The sequence below is a fragment of the Pagrus pagrus genome (assembly GCF_965226575.1).
Source record: "Pagrus pagrus genome assembly, chromosome: 18".
NCBI lineage: Eukaryota > Metazoa > Chordata > Actinopteri > Spariformes > Sparidae > Pagrus > Pagrus pagrus.
This window is the reverse complement of record NC_140202.1, coordinates 21467056-21487663: the sequence shown is the minus strand read 5'-3', so window position 1 is coordinate 21487663 and position 20608 is coordinate 21467056. Positions and strand designations below refer to the sequence as shown.

Here is a 20608-nt window from a genome sequence, read left to right as displayed (position 1 = left end):
CCAACTACGTTGCCTTAAAACAGAAAAATACAACTTCTGCCCTGAGACCAGGAGAGAGTCACCTGCCCTCAGACAAAGTTGTGGGAAACAATGGTCTCTGCCCTGCGACCAGATGAGACTAAACAGCCATGAGGAAAATCCTACAAAACAACTTCTGCCCTGAGACCAGAGGAGACAGTGGACTCCCTTTCGTCCAACCACGTTGCCTTAAAACAGAAAAATACAACTTCTGCCCTGAGACCAGGAGAGATTCACCTGCCCTCAGACAATTTCTGCCCTGAGACCAGAGGAGACAGTTGACTCCCTTTTCTCCAACTACGTTGCCCTGAGAACAGAAAAATACGACTTCCTCACCTGCCCTCATACACAATTCTGGGAAACAATGGTCTCTGCCCTGTGACCAGATGAGACTAAAAAGCAAGGGCATACATTTGGTCTCAGCTTTGGTAGGGACACTGACCTGATTTTCAGGCTTGACCATTACAGCAGGGAGAACGCATCCTGACAGCTTGTAATATCACTGTCAGATACTGTTCCCCCTCTGTTCAATAGGAAGGAGGCTCACACATCTTTCAAATTCATACTGCTGACTTCTTTCCCCACAACAGATAAGTCCTGTGATTTTCAGGTTGATATCATTAAATCTGACCATTACAGCAGGGGGAACTCATCTTCGGGCCATTTTGGACGGGAGCGGGACGAGGGGAAACAAATCTGGACGAGGAAACAGAGCTCGATACAACATCGGCAAACATTACAGAACCCACAGTCAGTTAGCTTCAATACTAGCCTACGTTCACTACACTAACACCTTAATAACACTTTTCCATAGTAGAATGAGTGTTAATGTTTGGCTAGGAGGCTTGCATTGTGTGTGTGTGGGTAGTTAGCTAACTAACAACAGCCTAGCAGCTAGGCTACTACTTATGGTGAAATAGCTTCGGATGTCTCTTCGGACGTCTCTTTCCCTGAGAACAGAAAAATAGGACTTCTGCCCTGAGACCAGGAGGGATTCACCTGCCCTCAGACAAAGTTGTGGGGAACAATGGCCTCAGCCCTGGGACCAGATGACACTAAACAGCCATGAGGAAAAGCCAAATTTATGAATTAGACTACACTGCCCTAAATAGCCATTGTTTGTTTTTTTAATAGTAGTACAGTAAAGCTTCATGCAATGTACACTGACAGACAAGCTTTCTAGCTCACCTGATTAGCTTGACTAGCGAGCCAGCTTAGCTAGTGCTTATGGTTAACATGTATTGGCAGACATAATGTTGATAGCACTAGCTCATTAATACTGAAAACGTGATGTTTTTCTGAATTATCTTGTTCTTCTTACTTTCTGTGATAAGAATCAGTTACATAAGTTATGTAACAGGGTTTTGTATATTTGGATTTATATGTGATACACTTTTCATATATTTAGCTTATTTCAGATCTTGAAAATATGAGGTGAAAAAAAACATTGTGGGATGTTGGTTATCATAACAGTGTTAATTTTGAATGTAATATTTTATATATTAATATATTTATATTAATAAGTATTGTGTGCTTGGTGAGGCTCCTGTCAGCTCTGTGTTCAGTGGTCTGTGTCAGAGTCTCTTCCTCTTCAGCAGCTGCAGTCGGTTCCTGCTGTAACAGCTCAGTGTCTCTGCAGTCTGACTGAGGGAGGTTTTTGTACGACGACAAATCACTGTGTGAACACTCCACCACTGTGGTAACTCTGACAGTAATAAACTGCTGCATCTTCAGTCTGAACTCCACTGATGGTCAAAGTGAAGTCAGAGTTTCTTCCACTGCCACTAAACCGAGCTGGTGTTCCTGATTCATGCGTGCTCACATATCTTATTAGGAGCTTTGGAGTCTGTCCAGATTTCTGTTGATACCAGAACAGATAAGTACCACCGTTAACAGCTCGGTTGGTCTTACAGGTGAGAGTGACAGTGGATCCTGGAGCAGATGTCACTACTGCAGGCTGAGTCACAGTCATCTGACCGCTGCATCCTGCACACAAAAACAAATCATTGATTTATCAGCAGAAATAAATGAGAGAAAAGGCAGCACATCATGTCTGAAATGTTGCTGAGTGAACCAACCTGTAAAACAGCAGCAGGCCAGCGTCCAGATGAGGATGGTGATGAGAGTCATGGTGGTTGTGCTTTCTGCTGTGTTGACTGACAGATCTGAGTCCTGCAGTGTTGAACTCACAGGACTATAAACCTTCTCAGTTCACTGGAGGATCAGCTGACCATGCAAAGCCTCCTCTCTATGGAAATCATTTCTCTGCTCTCAACACACTGAAGGCAACGTGGGACACAAAATCAGGAGAAATACTGCTTGGATTTACACCATCTATGATCTTAATGGAACAGAGGAAAATATTTATATGAGAAGTGCAGTTGAGGATTTAAGGATGAGTTTGTGTCCACTGTGGTTGGTATGATATGTCTGTTTGTCTGCCTTTCATTTACTCACAGGGTTTACTGGAGATAAATAATATATTTAATATCTGTTTAATATGAGTTATCAGTAAATTATGATTATTTAAAAAGCATCATGTTAATTTAACCATGTATCAACTGATATAAACTGTGAAGAAATGACTTTGTTTCAAGGAGACTGTGATCGTTTCTCTGTCAGGAGTAGAAAAGTCAAGAAAAATGAAAGAAATGATTCTTATTTATTCAATATTTTCAATCCATAACATTGAACAATCTTTGTAGATTCAACAAATATGAATATTTCTGTGTTAATATGAAAAGCAGAGAGCGTTTTCAGTGGATAGATGCTTGTTCACAGTGCAGGAGGTTTTTGTACGGCCACTTAATGAGTTTGTATCACTGTGGAGGACTTTTGGTGGAGGAACCAAACTCATCGTTGACTGTAAGTACCAGAGATTTTTATTTTATACAACATGTAGCAAATATAACTTTTAGCAAATATTGAAGAAGATTCTGATCAAGTTTAATGTTTGTATGTTATTGAAAATGTTTATTTTTATCTGAAGTGAGGCTGATCTCTCAGTCTGAGACAAAAGTTTACTGAAATCAAAATGTATTCAGTGTTCAGTATAATTTTAAGGAACATAAAACTGCTCAGCTATTTCTTTATATTCTTCTTTATCATTACTTTGAATTGGTTTCTGCTTAAAAATAATCAAAATGAATGTTTCGTGAAGAAAAATTAAAAATGCTCAAAACACAGCATCAATAGTTTATTTTAATTTATTCATGTTTAACTTTTAAAATTTTTTAGATTTAAAATCTGATTGTTGATAACAATTACAATTTTATCGGTAAATGCAGCTTATCTGTGTGTTCACGCTTCATTCATTCTACATGTGGTTAAAAGGAAGTGAAAGAGACAGATGACAAAGGTTTGAACTGTGTTCACATGAGTGTTTCAGCTCTGTCAGCTTCAACAGAAGAAAATCATCACAGGGATGAGTTATTCACTGTCACACATTATGAAACACACATGAAGGTGTCGTCAATAATCATCATCAGTGAACCTTTTTAGTTGCATTTCCACTTGAATCATGCGTCTGATGGTCTGATACTGAGTGATTTATGAGAGCAACAGCAGCACAACTTATTCTGTTTGAGCTGATCAAACATAAGACATGAGCAGTTTGTCATGTGTCTTTATTACCAAGCCTTCACTCTCATGACTTTGTCTCCTCTCCCCCTCTCCTCCCCCCTCTCTCTCCTCCAGTGGGTGTGGTGCGGCCCACCCTGACCGTCCTCCCCCCCTCCAGTAAGGAGCTGCAGCAGGGCAGTGCCACACTGGTGTGTCTGTCCAGCGGGGGCTTCCCCTCCACCTGGAGGCTGGGCTGGAAGGTGGGGGGCAGCAGCAGCTCCTCAGGGGTGTCACACAGCTCGGAGGTCCTGGGGAGTGACGGCCACTACGGCTGGAGCAGCACCCTGAGCCTCTCTGCAGACCAGTGGAGGAAGGCGGGCTCAGTGAGCTGTGAGGCCAGTCTGAATGGACAGAGCCCTGTCACTCAAAGCCTGGAGCCTGAGCGCTGCTCAGAGTAGAGCTTCAGCAACACTTCCTGTCTGGAGATGATGCTGCTGCTTTGATAGAGATCTTGATGAAGCTACAGATCTCCTCTGTTCACATGTTTCTGCAGGTTTCACAGCTCTCTGCTCAGTGTTTCAGTCTGCATGTTGCTGTCTAATACTGATCTTCTGCATATTCTTCTTCATCTTCTTTACTTTCAAACTGAATATGATCAGTTTCACTCCAAGAGAAACTTCATCTATGAACTATCATTTAATAAAACAGTGAATAATGAAGAGTCAGTGTCTTTGTATTTCTTTTATCATATATTCATCATGAAAAATACCTTCTCGATCATCTCAGTATAACTGATATTATTGCACACTGAAGAGTCCAGAAAATTATAATTTTTTTATTTCTTTCTGACAATTAAACACAAAATCATAGATTTTGAAAATGAAATCATTTGGATTAATAAAATGAAGAGTATGAAGAATAAAACACTGAATGTGTTCCTACATGAACTGTTGTTATTTCAGACTGTTTTGTGTCGCTATCAGAAATGATTTTTTGACATCACTGGTTATAGTCCAACAAGAATTTAACTTTCACAGCTTATTTATGAAGAAACTGAATTAACTGACAGGAACTCAGAGTTTAAAACTGTATATGGAAGAGTGTCTGTGAGTCTGTTTCAGCTTTATTTAGATTCATTGTGGTTTTGCTTGATGACTCTTGTGTTCACTGGACCAGTTCTCCTCATCACAGTCTCTTCACCAACCCTCTGCACCTGCAGCAGGCCGTTTTCACTTCAGTCAAACTGAAGGAGGTTTTTGTACGGCTCTGAATCACTGTGTGAATGTTGAACCAGCACCCAGACAGTAGTAATCTCCTACATCTTCAGCCTGAACCCTACTGATGGTCAGAGTGTATTGAGAACCAGATCTACTGCCACTGAATCGAGACGGAGTTCCAGAGTTTAGAGTTGATGAATCGTATATAAGGAGTTTGGGAGCCTGTCCAGGTTTCTGAAGGTACCAACTGAGATCATCTTCAATATCTGAACTCCCTGTGGCGCTGATGGTCACAGTCCCTCCAAGACTAACAGACTTGGATTTGTCAGCCTGAGTCAGAAAATTGTTTGCAGAAGACTCTGAAATGAGAAATGACAAATCTTTTGAATAAAAACTTTAAAAAGTTAAACACAAATTAAGTTGAAGGAACAAACTGAATTTGCACCAAACGTTTTCAAAATGTCTCACCCTGACTCAGAAAACCCAACATGACAATCAGAGTTATTGGCGACATCATCCTGATGCAGTTTTCAGTGTGAGTGCATGAAAACAGTTCAGACTCTCTGTGACATAAGAACTTAAACTCTGAGGAGCAGTGATGCATTAAAATCATGCAAAATATATTTAAGAAGGCAAACCCACACCTGTTCATGTGAAACAGAAAAAGAGGAGGTGAGGTGGAGTGACAGCTCATCATCTTGAGGATCATTGGACAGTTTAAAGTCCATCTAGAAAATTTAGACTTTGAGCTGTTTTACATTTCTTCTCCTCATTTTAAACATCCTGCACTTTATGATCTCACATGACTTTGTCCTCATTAACAGGTCTATATCACCCCCTGCTGGCACACTTCATCAACACTGACCTCACTATGAACTGACACCATTATTGACTGATTTTGAATGCATACACTTTTTCCCTGAATCTTGTTATTTAGACTTCTTTCTCACTAGTTGTGACTTGTGATAGCATAGCATCCTTTTCCATGATGGAAACATAGAGCTGTGTGAATCTTGTGGCAGTGAGACACAACTATCACAGGTTATAGTGAGAAAAACACTGAATCTCATTTGTATCTCCAGGTCAAGATGCATCAGAAAAATATCATCATTCTTTAAAATAAAACAAGAGAAAGCCTGAGCCCTGTACTTAGTCAGGAAACTGTAGTGTGATCTGCTCACAGACCACAGTGACAGTCTCAGTGTCACCAGGATCAGTGGGGTAATCCCAGACTCCTTCAGTGTTAGTCACAGTTTGTTCTGGAGTCACATTCTTTCTCTTTGCATCGAGGATGTGATTTACATTTCTTTTTACACATGTTCCATTTACCGACACCAAATATGTTACCGGACCCAAAACATCAGCTATTACACCATCCAACCACTTCTCCCCTCCCCTGTAGTTCTTTACAAGCACTCATAGGCTCCCGCCAGTGTCAAGTCTTTAGTATGGGCGGCATTCAGCATGTGGTCGCGGAGCTCTGCACTTTTAAACCCCGCACACAAATAAGCTCCGCCAACTTGTGCTCGGACTGTTTAAATGGCGCACACAAGTCCATCAGCAAAGTACGATTCTTTTTGCCCACAACTGTCAGGAACACAGCTTTTAACTTATCATCCCCATCACTTCTGCCCTGAGACCAGGAGGGATTCACCTGCCCTCATTGTGGGAAACAATGGTCTCTGCCCTGAGACCAGAAGAGACTAAACAGCCATGAGGAAAATCCTACAAAACAACTTCTGCCCTGAGACCAGGAGGGATTCACCTGCCCTCAGACAACTTCTGCCCTGAGACCAGGAGGGATTCACCTGCCCTCAGACAACTTCTGCCCTGAGACCAGAGGAGACAGTTGACTCCCTTTCGTCCAACTACGTTGCCTTAAAACAGAAAAATACAACTTCTGCCCTGAGACCAGGAAAGATTCACCTGCCCTCAGATGATTTCTGCCCTGAGACCAGGAGGGATTCACCTGCCCTCAGACAACTTCTGCCCTGAGACCAGGAGGGATTCACCTGCCCTCAGACAACTTGTGCCCTGAGACCAGAGGAGACAGTTGACTCCCTTTCGTCCAACTACGTTGCCTTAAAACAGAAAAATACAACTTCTGCCCTGAGACCAGGAGAGATTCACCTGCCCTCAGACGATTTCTGCCCTGAGACCAGGAGAGATTCACCTGCCCTCAGACGATTTCTGCCCTGAGACCAGGAGAGATTCACCTGCCCTCAGACAACTTCTGCCCTGAGACCAGGAGGGATTCACCTGCCCTCAGACAACTTGTGCCCTGAGACCAGAGGAGACAGTTGACTCCCTTTCGTCCAACTACGTTGCCTTAAAACAGAAAAATACAACTTCTGCCCTGAGACCAGGAGAGATTCACCTGCCCTGAGACCAGGAGGGATTCACCTGCTCTCAGACAACTTCTGCCCTGAGACCAGAGGAGACAGTTGACTCCCTTTTGTCCAACTACATTACCTTAAAACAGAAAAATACAACTTCTGCCCTGAGACCAGGAGGGATTCACCTGCCCTCAGACAACTTGTGCCCTGAGACCAGAGGAGACAGTTGACTCCCTTTCGTCCAACTACGTTGCCTTAAAACAGAAAAATACAACTTCTGCCCTGAGACCAGGAGAGTCACCTGCCCTCAGACAAAGTTGTGGGAAACAATGGTCTCTGCCCTGGGACCAGATGAGACTAAACAGCCATGAGGAAAATCCTACAAAACAACTTCTGCCCTGAGACCAAAGGAGACAGTGGACTCCCTTTTGTCAAACTACGTTACCTTAAAATAGAAAAATACAACTTCTGCCCTGAGACCAGGAGGGATTCACCTGCCCTCAGACGATTTCTGCCCTGAGACCAAGAGAGATTCACCTGCCCTCAGACAACTTCTGCCCTGAGACCAGAGGAGACAGTTGACTCCCTTTCGTCCAACTACGTTGCCTTAAAACAGAAAAATACAACTTCTGCCCTGAGACCAGGAGAGATTCACCTGCCCTCAGACGATTTCTGCCCTGAGACCAGGAGAGATTCACCTGCCCTCAGACGATTTCTGCCCTGAGACCAGGAGAGATTCACCTGCCCTCAGACAACTTCTGCCCTGAGACCAGGAGGGATTCACCTGCCCTCAGACAACTTGTGCCCTGAGACCAGAGGAGACAGTTGACTCCCTTTCGTCCAACTACGTTGCCTTAAAACAGAAAAATACAACTTCTGCCCTGAGACCAGGAGAGATTCACCTGCCCTGAGACCAGGAGGGATTCACCTGCTCTCAGACAACTTCTGCCCTGAGACCAGAGGAGACAGTTGACTCCCTTTTGTCCAACTACATTACCTTAAAACAGAAAAATACAACTTCTGCCCTGAGACCAGGAGGGATTCACCTGCCCTCAGACGATTTCTGCCCTGAGACCAAGAGAGATTCACCTGCCCTCAGACAACTTCTGCCCTGAGACCAAGAGAAATTCACCAGCCCTCAGACGATTTCTGCCCTGAGACCAGAGGAGACAGTTGACTCCCTTTCGTCCAACTACGTTGCCTTAAAACAGAAAAATACAACTTTTGTATTTTTGTTGTCTCACCTGCCCTCAAACAACTTGTGCCCTGAGACCAGGAGGGATTCACCTGCCCTCAGACAACTTCTGCCCTGAGACCAGAGGAGACAGTTGACTCCCTTTCGTCCAACTACGTTGCCTTAAAACAGAAAAATACAACTTCTGCCCTGAGACCAGGAGAGAGTCACCTGCCCTCAGACAAAGTTGTGGGAAACAATGGTCTCTGCCCTGGGACCAGATGAGACTAAACAGCCATGAGGAAAATCCTACAAAACAATTTCTGCCCTGAGACCAAAGGAGACAGTGGACTCCCTTTTGTCCAACTACGTTACCTTAAAACAGAAAAATACAACTTCTGCCCTGAGACCAGGAGGGATTCACCTGCCCTCAGACGATTTCTGCCCTGAGACCAAGAGAGACTCACCTGCCCTCAGACAACTTCTGCCCTGAGACCAAGAGAGATTCACCTGCCCTCAGACAACTTGTGCCCTGAGACAAGGAGGGATTCACCTGCCCTCAGACGATTTCTGCCCTGAGACCAGGAGAGATTCACCTGCCCTCAGACAACTTCTGCCCTGAGACCAGGAGAGATTCACCTGCCCTCAGACAACTTCTGCCCTGAGACCAGAGGAGACAGTTGACTCCCTTTTGTCCAACTACGTTACCTTAAAACAGAAAAATACAACTTCTGCCCTGAGACCAGGAGGGATTCACCTGCCCTCAGACGATTTCTGCCCTGAGACCAGGAGAGATTCACCTGCCCTCAGACAACTTCTGCCCTGAGACCAGAGGAGACAGTTGACTCCCTTTCGTCTAACTACGTTACCTTAAAACAGAAAAATACAACTTCTGCCCTGAGACCAGAGGAGACAGTTGACTCCCTTTCGTCTAACTACGTTACCTTAAAACAGAAAAATACAACTTCTGCCCTGAGACCAAGAGAGATTCACCTGCCCTCAGACAACTTCTGCCCTGAGACAAGGAGGGATTCACCTGCCCTCAGACGATTTCTGCCCTGAGACAAGGAGGGATTCACCTGCCCTCAGACAACTTCTGCCCTGAGACCAAGAGAGATTCACCTGCCCTCAGACAACTTGTGCCCTGAGACCAGGAGGGATTCACCTGCCCTCAGACGATTTCTGCCCTGAGACCAAGAGAGATTCACCTGCCCTCAGACGATTTCTGCCCTGAGACAAGGAGGGATTCACCTGCCCTCAGACAACTTCTGCCCTGAGACCAAGAGAGATTCACCTGCCCTCAGACAACTTGTGCCCTGAGACCAGGAGGGATTCACCTGCCCTCAGACGATTTCTGCCCTGAGACCAGAGGAGACAGTTGACTCCCTTTCGTCCAACTACGTTGCCTTAAAACAGAAAAATACAACTTCTGCCCTGAGACCAGGAGAGATTCACCTGCCCTCAGACAACTTCTGCCCTGAGACCAGGAGGGATTCACCTGCCCTCAGACAACTTCTGCCCTGAGACCAGAGGAGACAGTTGACTCCCTTTTGTCCAACTACGTTACCTTAAAACAGAAAAATACAACTTCTGTCCTGAGACCAGGAGGGATTCACCTGCCCTCAGACGATTTCTGCCCTGAGACCAAGAGAGATTCACCTGCCCTCAGACAACTTCTGCCCTGAGACCAAGAGAGATTCACCTGCCCTCAGACAACTTCTGCCCTGAGACCAAGAGAGATTCACCTGCCCTCAGACAACTTGTGCCCTGAGACCAGGAGAAATTCACCTGCCCTCAGATGATTTCTGCCCTGAGACCAGGATAGATTCACCTGCCCTCAGACAACTCCTGCCCTGAGACCAGGAGGGATTCACCTGCCCTCAGACAACTTCTGCCCTGAGACCAGAGGAGACAGTTGACTCCCTTTCGTCCAACTACGTTGCCTTAAAACAGAAAAATACAACTTCTGCCCTGAGACCAGGAGAGAGTCACCTGCCCTCAGATGATTTCTGCCCTGAGACCAGGAGAGATTCACCTGCCCTCAGACAACTTGTGCCCTGAGACCAGGAGGGATTCACCTGCCCTCAGACAACTTCTGCCCTGAGACCAGAGGAGACAGTTGACTCCCTTTCGTCCAACTACGTTGCCTTAAAACAGAAAAATACAACTTCTGCCCTGAGACCAGGAGAGAGTCACCTGCCCTCAGACAAAGTTGTGGGAAACAATGGTCTCTGCCCTGGGACCAGATGAGACTAAACAGCCATGAGGAAAATCCTACAAAACAACTTCTGCCCTGACACCAAAGGAGACAGTGGACTCCTTTTTGTCCAACTACGTTACCTTAAAACAGAAAAATACAACTTCTGCCCTGAGACCAGGAGGGATTCACCTGCCCTCAGACGATTTCTGCCCTGACACCAAGAGAGACTCACCTGCCCTCAGACAACTTCTGCCCTGAGACCAAGAGAGATTCACCTGCCCTCAGACAACGTGTGCCCTGAGACAAGGAGGGATTCACCTGCCCTCAGACGATTTCTGCCCTGAGACCAGGAGAGATTCACCTGCCCTCAGACAACTTCTGCCCTGAGACCAGGAGAGATTCACCTGCCCTCAGACAACTTCTGCCCTGAGACCAGAGGAGACAGTGGACTCCCTTTCGTCTAACTACGTTACCTTAAAACAGAAAAATACAACTTCTGCCCTGAGACCAGGAGGGATTCACCTGCCCTCAGACGATTTCTGCCCTGAGACAAGGAGGGATTCACCTGCCCTCAGACAACTTCTGCCCTGAGACCAAGAGAGATTCACCTGCCCTCAGACAACTTGTGCCCTGAGACCAGGAGGGATTCACCTGCCCTCAGACGATTTCTGCCCTGAGACCAAGAGAGATTCACCTGCCCTCAGACGATTTCTGCCCTGAGACCAGGAGAGATTCACCTGCCCTCAGACAACTTCTGCCCTGAGACCAGGAGGGATTCACCTGCCCTCAGACAACTTGTGCCCTGAGACCAGAGGAGACAGTTGACTCCCTTTTGTCAAACTACGTTACCTTAAAACAGAAAAATACAACTTCTGCCCTGAGACCAGGAGGGATTCACCTGCCCTCAGACGATTTCTGCCCTGAGACCAAGAGAGATTCACCTGCCCTCAGACAACTTGTGCCCTGAGACCAGGAGAGATTCACCTGCCCTCAGACAACTTCTGCCCTGAGACCAGGAGGGATTCACCTGCCCTCAGACAACTTCTGCCCTGAGACCAGAGGAGACAGTTGACTCCCTTTCGTCCAACTACGTTGCCTTAAAACAGAAAAATACAACTTCTGCCCTGAGACCAGGAGAAATTCACCTGCCCTCAGATGATTTCTGCCCTGAGACCAGGAGAGATTCACCTGCCCTCAGACAACTCCTGCCCTGAGACCAGGAGGGATTCACCTGCCCTCAGACAACTTCTGCCCTGAGACCAGAGGAGACAGTTGACTCCCTTTCGTCCAACTACGTTGCCTTAAAACAGAAAAATACAACTTCTGCCCTGAGACCAGGAGAGAGTCACCTGCCCTCAGACAAAGTTGTGGGAAACAATGGTCTCTGCCCTGGGACCAGATGAGACTAAACAGCCATGAGGAAAATCCTACAAAACAACTTCTGCCCTGAGACCAAAGGAGACAGTGGACTCCTTTTTGTCCAACTACGTTACCTTAAAACAGAAAAATACAACTTCTGCCCTGAGACCAGGAGGGATTCACCTTCCCTCAGACGATTTCTGCCCTGAGACCAAGAGAGACTCACCTGCCCTCAGACAACTTCTGCCCTGAGACCAAGAGAGATTCACCTGCCCTCAGACGACTTGTGCCCTGAGACAAGGAGGGATTCACCTGCCCTCAGACGATTTCTGCCCTGAGACCAGGAGAGATTCACCTGCCCTCAGACAACTTCTGCCCTGAGACCAGGAGAGATTCACCTGCCCTCAGACAACTTCTGCCCTGAGACCAGAGGAGACAGTTGACTCCCTTTCGTCCAACTACGTTGCCTTAAAACTGAAAAATACAACTTCTGCCCTGAGACCAGGAGAGAGTCACCTGCCCTCAGATGATTTCTGCCCTGAGACCAGGAGAGATTCACCTGCCCTCAGACAACTTGTGCCCTGAGACCAGGAGGGATTCACCTGCCCTCAGACAACTTCTGCCCTGAGACCAGAGGAGACAGTTGACTCCCTTTCGTCCAACTACGTTGCCTTAAAACAGAAAAATACAACTTCTGCCCTGAGACCAGGAGAGAGTCACCTGCCCTCAGACAAAGTTGTGGGAAACAATGGTCTCTGCCCTGGGACCAGATGAGACTAAACAGCCATGAGGAAAATCCTACAAAACAACTTCTGCCCTGAGACCAAAGGAGACAGTGGACTCCCTTTTGTCCAACTACGTTACCTTAAAACAGAAAAATACAACTTCTGCCCTGAGACAAGGAGGGATTCACCTGCCCTCAGACGATTTCTGCCCTGAGACCAGGAGAGATTCACCTGCCCTCAGACAACTTCTGCCCTGAGACCAGGAGAGATTCACCTGCCCTCAGACAACTTGTGCCCTGAGACCAGGAGGGATTCACCTGCCCTCAGACGATTTCTGCCCTGAGACCAAGAGAGATTCACCTGCCCTCAGACGATTTCTGCCCTGAGACAAGGAGGGATTCACCTGCCCTCAGACAACTTCAGCCCTGAGACCAAGGGAGATTCACCTGCCCTCAGACAACTTGTGCCCTGAGACCAGAGGAGACAGTTGACTCCCTTTTGTCCAACTACGTTACCTTAAAACAGAAAAATACAACTTCTGCCCTGAGACCAGGAGGGATTCACCTGCCCTCAGACGATTTCTGCCCTGAGACCAAGAGAGATTCACCTGCCCTCAGACAACTTCTGCCCTGAGACCAGGAGAGATTCACCTGCCCTCAGACAACTTCTGCCCTGAGACCAGAGGAGACAGTTGACTCCCTTTCGTCCAACTACGTTGCCTTAAAACAGAAAAATACAACTTCTGCCCTGAGACCAGGAGAAATTCACCTGCCCTCAGATGATTTCTGCCCTGAGACCAGGAGAGATTCACCTGCCCTCAGACAACTCCTGCCCTGAGACCAGGAGGGATTCACCTGCCCTCAGACAACTTCTGCCCTGAGACCAGAGGAGACAGTTGACTCCCTTTCGTCCAACTACGTTGCCTTAAAACAGAAAAATACAACTTCTGCCCTGAGACCAGGAGAGAGTCACCTGCCCTCAGACAAAGTTGTGGGAAACAATGGTCTCTGCCCTGGGACCAGATGAGACTAAACAGCCATGAGGAAAATCCTACAAAACAACTTCTGCCCTGAGACCAAAGATGACAGTGGACTCCCTTTTGTCCAACTACGTTACGTTAAAACAGAAAAATACAACTTCTGCCCTGAGACCAGGAGGGATTCACCTGCCCTCAGACGATTTCTGCCCTGAGACCAGGAGAGATTCACCTGCCCTCAGACAACTTCTGCCCTGAGACCAGGAGAGATTCACCTGCCCTCAGACAACTTGTGCCCTGAGACCAGGAGGGATTCACCTGCCCTCAGACGATTTCTGCCCTGAGACAACTTCTGCCCTCAGACAACTTCTGCCCTGAGACCAGGAGGGATTCACCTGCCCTCAGACAATTTCTGCCCTGAGATCAAGAGAGATTCACCTGCCCTCAGACAACTTCTGCCCTGAGACCAAGAGAGATTCACCTGCCCTCAGACAACTTGTGCCCTGAGACCAGGAGGGATTCACCTGCCCTCAGACGATTTCTGCCCTGAGACCAGGAGAGATTCACCTGCCCTCAGACAACTTCTGCCCTGAGACCAGAAGAGACAGTTGACTCCCTTTCGTCCAACTACGTTGCCTTAAAACAGAAAAATACAACTTCTGCCGTGAGACCAGGAGAGAGTCACCTGCCCTCAGACAAAGTTGTGGAAAACAATGGTCTCTGCCCTGCGACCAGATGAGACTAAACAGCCATGAGGAAAATCCTACAAAACAACTTCTGCCCTGAGACCAGAGGAGACAGTGGACTCCCTTTCGTCCAACCACGTTGCCTTAAAACAGAAAAATACAACTTCTGCCCTGAGACCAGGAGGGATTCACCTGCCCTCAGACAACTTCTGCCCTGAGACCAGGAGAGATTCACCTGCCCTCAGACAACTTCTGCCCTGAGACCAGAGGAGACAGTTGACTCCCTTTTCTCCAACTACGTTGCCCTGAGAACAGAAAAATACGACTTCCTCACCTGCCCTCATACACAATTCTGGGAAACAATGGTCTCTGCCCTGTGACCAGATGAGACTAAAAAGCAAGGGCATACATTTGGTCTCAGCTTTGGTAGCTTTGGTAGCTTTGGATATCATTAAATTTGACCATTACAGCAGGGAGAACGCATCCTGACCGCTTGTAATATTACTGTCAGATACTGTTCCCCCTCTATTCAATAGGAAGGAGGCTCACACATCTTTCAAATTCATACTGCTGACTTCTTTCCCCACAACAGATAACTCCTGTGATTTTCAGGTTGATATCATTAAATCTGACCATTACAGCAGGGGGAACTCATCTTCGGGCCATTTTGGACGGGAGCGGGACGAGGGGAAACAAATCTGGACGAGGAAACAGAGCTCGATACAACATCGGCAAACATTACAGAACCCACAGTCAGTTAGCTTCAATACTCGCCTACGTTCACTACACTAACACCTTAATAACACTTTTCCATAGTAGAATGAGTGTTAATGTTTGGCTAGGAGGCTTGCATTGTGTGTGTGTGGGTAGTTAGCTAACTAACAACAGCCTAGCAGCTAGGCTACTACTTATGGTGAAATAGCTTCGGATGTCTCTTCGGACGTCTCTTTCCCTGAGAACAGAAAAATAGGACTTCTGCCCTGAGACCAGGAGGGATTCACCTGCCCTCAGACAAAGTTGTGGGAAACAATGGTCTCTGCCCTGGGACCAGATGAGACTAAACAGCCATGAGGAAAAGCCAAATTTATGAATTAGACTACACTGCCCTAAATAGCCATTGTTTGTTTTTTTAATACGAGTACAGTAAAGCTTCATGCAATGTACACTGACAGACAAGCTTTCTAGCTCACCTGATTAGCTTGACTAGCGAGCCAGCTTAGCTAGTGCTTATGGTTAACATGTATTGGCAGACATAATGTTGATAGCACTAGCTCATTAATACTGAAAACGTGATGTTTTTCTGAATTATCTTGTTCTTCTACCTTTCTGTGATAAGAACCAGTTACATAAGTTATGTAACAGGGTTTTGTATATTTGGATTTATATGTGATACACTTTTCATATATTTAGCTTATTTCAGATCTTGAAAATATGAGGTGAAAATAAACATTGTGGGATGTTGGTTATCATAACAGTGATAATTTTGAATGTGATATTTTATATATTAATATATTTCTATTAATAAGTATTGTGTGCTTGGTGAGGCTCCTGTCAGCTCTGTGTTCAGTGGTCTGTGTCAGAGTCTCTTCCTCTTCAGCAGCTGCAGTCGGTTCCTGCTGTAACAGCTCAGTGTCTCTGCAGTCTGACTGAGGGAGGTTTTTGTACGACGACAAATCACTGTGTGAACACATCCACACTGGTTAGAGTGGGCTCATTCAAACAGTAATAAACTGCTGCATCTTCAGTCTGAACTCCACTGATGGTCAAAGCGAAGGCGAGGTTGCTTCCACTGCCACTAAACCGAGCTGGTGTTCCTGATTCACGTGTGCTCACAAGTTTTATTAGGAGCTTCGGGATCTGTCCAGATTTCTGTTGATACCAGGACAAAGCCTCACCATTAGTGTATTTATAAGGAGCTTTGTTGGTGTTACAGGTGAGAGTGACAGTGGATCCTGGAGTAAATGTCACTACTGGAGGCTGAGTCACAGTCACCTGACCGCTGCATCCTGCACACAAAAACAAATCATTGATTTATCAGCAGAAATAAATGAGAGAAAAGGCAGCACATCATTTCTGAAATGTTGCTGAGTGAACCAACCTGTAAAACAGCAGCAGGCCAGCGTCCAGATGAGGATGGTGATGAGAGTCATGGTGGTTGTGCTTTCTGCTGTGTTGACTGACAGATCTGAGTCCTGCAGTGTTGAACTCACAGGACTATAAACCTTCTCAGTTCACTGGAGGATCAGCTGACCATGCAAAGCCTCCTCTCTATGGAAATCATTTCTCTGCTCTCAACACACTGAAGGCAACGTGGGACACAAAATCAGGAGAAATACTGCTTGGATTTACACCATCTATGATCTTAATGGAGCAGAGGAAAATATTTATATTAGAAGTGCAGTTGAGGATTTAAGGACGAGTTTGTGTCCACTGTGGTTGGTATGATATGTCTGTTTGTCTGCCTTTCATTTACTCACAGGGTTTACTGGAGATAAATAATATATTTAATATCTGTTTAATCTGAGTTATCAGTAAATTATGATTATTTAAAAAGCATCATGTTAATTTAACCATGTATCAACTGATATAAACTGTGAAGAAATGACTTTGTTTCAAGGAGACTGTGATCGTTTCTCTGTCAGGAGTAGAAAAGTCAAGAAAAGTGAAAGAAATGATTCTTATTTATTCAATATTTTCAATCCATAACATTGAACAATCTTTGTAGATTCAACAAATATGAATATTTCTGTGTTAATATGAAAAGCAGAGAGTGTTTTCAGTGGATAGATGCTTGTTCACAGTGCAGGAGGTTTTTGTACGGCCACTTAATGAGTTTGTGTCACTGTGGTACACTTTTGGTGGAGGAACCAAACTCATCATTCACTGTAAGTATCACAGATTTGATTATTTCTGCAACGTTAAAAATATTAGACAAAGTTTTGTGTCAGAATGTGATAACACAAGAATGTATTCTGTATAATTTACATGTTGTGGATATTTTTGATAATAATTGAGCTGGTCTGATAACAGTTTGGAAACCTTTGTGCTGAGATTAATATTGTTTCAGTATTATAGATAATGTGGTATAATATTTGACAAAGACTTCGACTTTTCTTTTCTTATTTTTGCGATAAATATTTGTTTTTTAGCAAACTTTGGTTTTAACATTTCTCTCAGCAGCTTTCTAACACTCAGAAAAAAACATGTTCTTTCATCTTAATTTGTTAAAGTAAGCAGTTGTTTGGTATAAAATCTAACGTTGATGCCGTAGAGTTTATATATACATAAGTGAGTTTTCATGAACATCCAGTAAAGATGTAGTTTGTGTTCACAGCTCGTTAGTTTAAAGTGGTGAAAAGGAAGTGAAACAGACAGATGACAAAGTCTTTAACTGTGTACAGATGTTACATTTATAAACAAGAAAATCACTGAAGGGATGAATTATTTATTGTCAAACAATATAAAGCAGATGTGAAGATTTCAGTAAAATGTTATTGTCTAATTCTTACTGATTCGTGCTGAGTGTCACAGTAGAAGATGAATTGTTTTAAAAGTCAAAATGACATCAACTTTTATCATTTAGTTTTATTTGTTAAACCCTCATTTCCTCCATGTGTCACCTGCTCTCCTCTGTCTGATCACAGTATCATGCACACAGCTCATCCACAGTACTGTTAACCTCTGTCATGTATCATCAGTGTCTCATGTCCAGCTGTCTGTCCTGCAGTGGAAGTTAATCTGCTCCTTGTGTGTCTCTGCTCTCCCCTCCAGCTGGCCCCATGGTCAGGCCCTCCGTCTCTCTGCTTCCCCCCTCCTCTGAGCAGCTCTCCGGGGGCTCGGCCACGCTGGCCTGCCTGCTGACCGGCTACTCTCCTCCGGGAGCCGTGGTGCGCTGGGAGGTGGACGGTACTGAGGTGACAGAGGGGGTCCTGAGCAGCTCCGAGGTGGAGAGCAGCGGACGCTACAGCAGCAGCAGCACCCTGAGCCTGAGCAAGCAGCGCTGGATGGGAGGAGAGCTGTACAACTGCAAGGTCCTCCATCGTGACCACAGCCAGACCGAGTCTATCCGCAGGAGCCAGTGTCAGGCCTAGAGGGGCTGTCTGAAGCCCAGGACAGGAGCTGTGTGTGGGGGGAGCAGGAGGAACACACCTGCTGCTCTGATCAATCTGAGTTTGAATGTTTGTAGAGGAAACTAAAGCTTTGTGTGACAGAGAACAACACTGCTGTAAGGTGTTGGACAGCAACAGCTTAGAGAGTGATGTGTGTAGCTCAGCAGCTAGATGTGAGTGTGCTTAATAACTGTCATGATGATGACTGATGTTTTTGCTAATAAAGCTTGAAGTGATCAATAACTTTATCAAGTGTTTGGTCTTTTATCTTGTGAAGAGTCATAAGAAATAAAATGGTTTCATAACTTCAGCTGATACTCCTCTCTGTGGAGAATGAAACTCTTTGGATTCATCATGTAGATACAACATGACATACTCTATTTAATATTGCACAATAATGTGATAAAACAAGACATTTTGAGGTCATTTATATGTTCTATATATTCTTTGTTTTCATATGAAGCTTGGCTGATGTTGCATTTTGGCATCAACATTGTTGCAGAGACACTGAAGTTTAAAACTGTATATGGAAGAGTGTCTGTGAGTCTGTTTCAGCTTTATTTAGATTCATTGTGGTTCTGCTTGATGACTCTTGTGTTCACTGGACCAGTTCTCCTCATCACAGTCTCTTCACCAACCCTCTGCACCTGCAGCAGGCCGTTTTCACTTCAGTCAAACTGAAGGAGGTTTTTGTACGGCTCTGAATCACTGTGTGAACGTGAGATCACTATGGTAGCCCAGACAGTAGTAATCTCCTAAATCTTCAGCCTGAACCCCACTGATGGTCAGAGTGTAGTCAGAACCAGAATAGCTGCCACTGAATCGAGACGGAGTACCAGAGTTTAGAGTTGATGCCTTGTATATCAGGAGTTTGGGAGCCTGTCCAGGTTTCTGAAGGTACCAACTGAGATCATCTTCAATATCTGAACTCCCTGTGGCGCTGATGGTCACAGTCCCTCCAAGACTAACAGACTTGGATTTGTCAGCCTGAGTCAGAAAGTTGTTTGCAGAAGACTCTGAAATGAGAAATGACAAATCTTGTGAATAAACATTTAACAATTTAAACAAAAATGAAGTGGAAGGAACAAACTGAATTTGCACCAAACGTTTTCAAAATCTCTCACCCTGACTCAGAAAACCCAACACGACAATCAGAGTTATTGGCGACATCATCCTGATGCAGTTTTCAGTGTGAGTGCATGAAAACAGTTCAGACTCTCTGTGACATAAGAACTTAAACTCTGAGGAGCAGTGATGCATTAAAATCATGCAAAATATATTGAAGAAGGCAAACACACACCTGTTCATGTGAAACAGAGAAAGAGGAGGTGAGGTGGAGTGACAGCTCATCATCTTGAGGATCATTGGACAGTTTAAAGTCCATCTAGAAAATTTAGACTTTGAGCTGTTCTCATTTTTTCTCCTCATTTTAAACATCCTGCATTTCACATCTTTATGATCTCACATGACTTTGTCCTCATTAACAGGTCTATATCACCCCCTGCTGGCACACTTCAGCTTATCAGCTTAACACAAAGACTGATAACATGTGAAAACAGCTGGCATGTCCCTATAGGCAAGTAAATCTGACCATCAGCACCTCTAAAGCTGTCGTGGTCCTGACATTTCTGTCTGGTTTCATTGTGTTTTCTGGATGTTTGTGGTCTGTCTGCACTTTGTTTCCCTCCTGTGTTCCTGTGCTCCTCCCCGGCCTGCTTTTCCCTCCACACCTGCCCTGCTTCAGCCTCGTTAGCTCTGCCCTGTTCCCAGTGTTTTCACCTGCACCTCATTATATCATCAGTTTGTTTTGTATTAAAGTCCAGTTTTCAGCTCAATCTTTGTTGAGTTGTGTGCTCCTGTTGCCTGTTCCTGTCCCTCAGTTTTTGTTTCAAAGTTTGACTTTTTTCAATGAATATTATGGAAAGCTTTGAATCCAATCTACATGCTTTCTCCTCATTCAGGTCCACCTTCTCTGCTCAGTTTTTGTGACACAAGTTCGCTAGTTGCTTCCCTGTTTGTTTAGTCTGTACAGACCTCTCTCCACTGGTTACCTCACAACTTCAAACTGAAGATGACCAAGACATATTTTGGCACATATCGCTGCACACTGAAACAATCTGTTTTCTACTTTGCAGTTTGCATGAAATAATGTTTAGCTTTAATGTTGCTGGTGGGGGTATTTTCTTACATTTGGACGGAGCCAAGCTGTTTCCCGCCTGCTTCTAGCCTTCGTGCTGATGGACAGAT

General features: G+C 45.1%; 1 gene segment (V, D, J or C); it reads left to right on the top strand.

The window, feature by feature from the left end:
* Nucleotides 1–18609, top strand: part of LOC311273898 (Ig kappa chain C region, B allele-like) — a 121339-nt gene extending 102730 nt beyond the window's left edge. The window contains exon 3 of the C gene segment in view: nt 18152–18609.
* The last annotated feature ends 1999 nt before the right edge of the window (nt 18610–20608 follow it).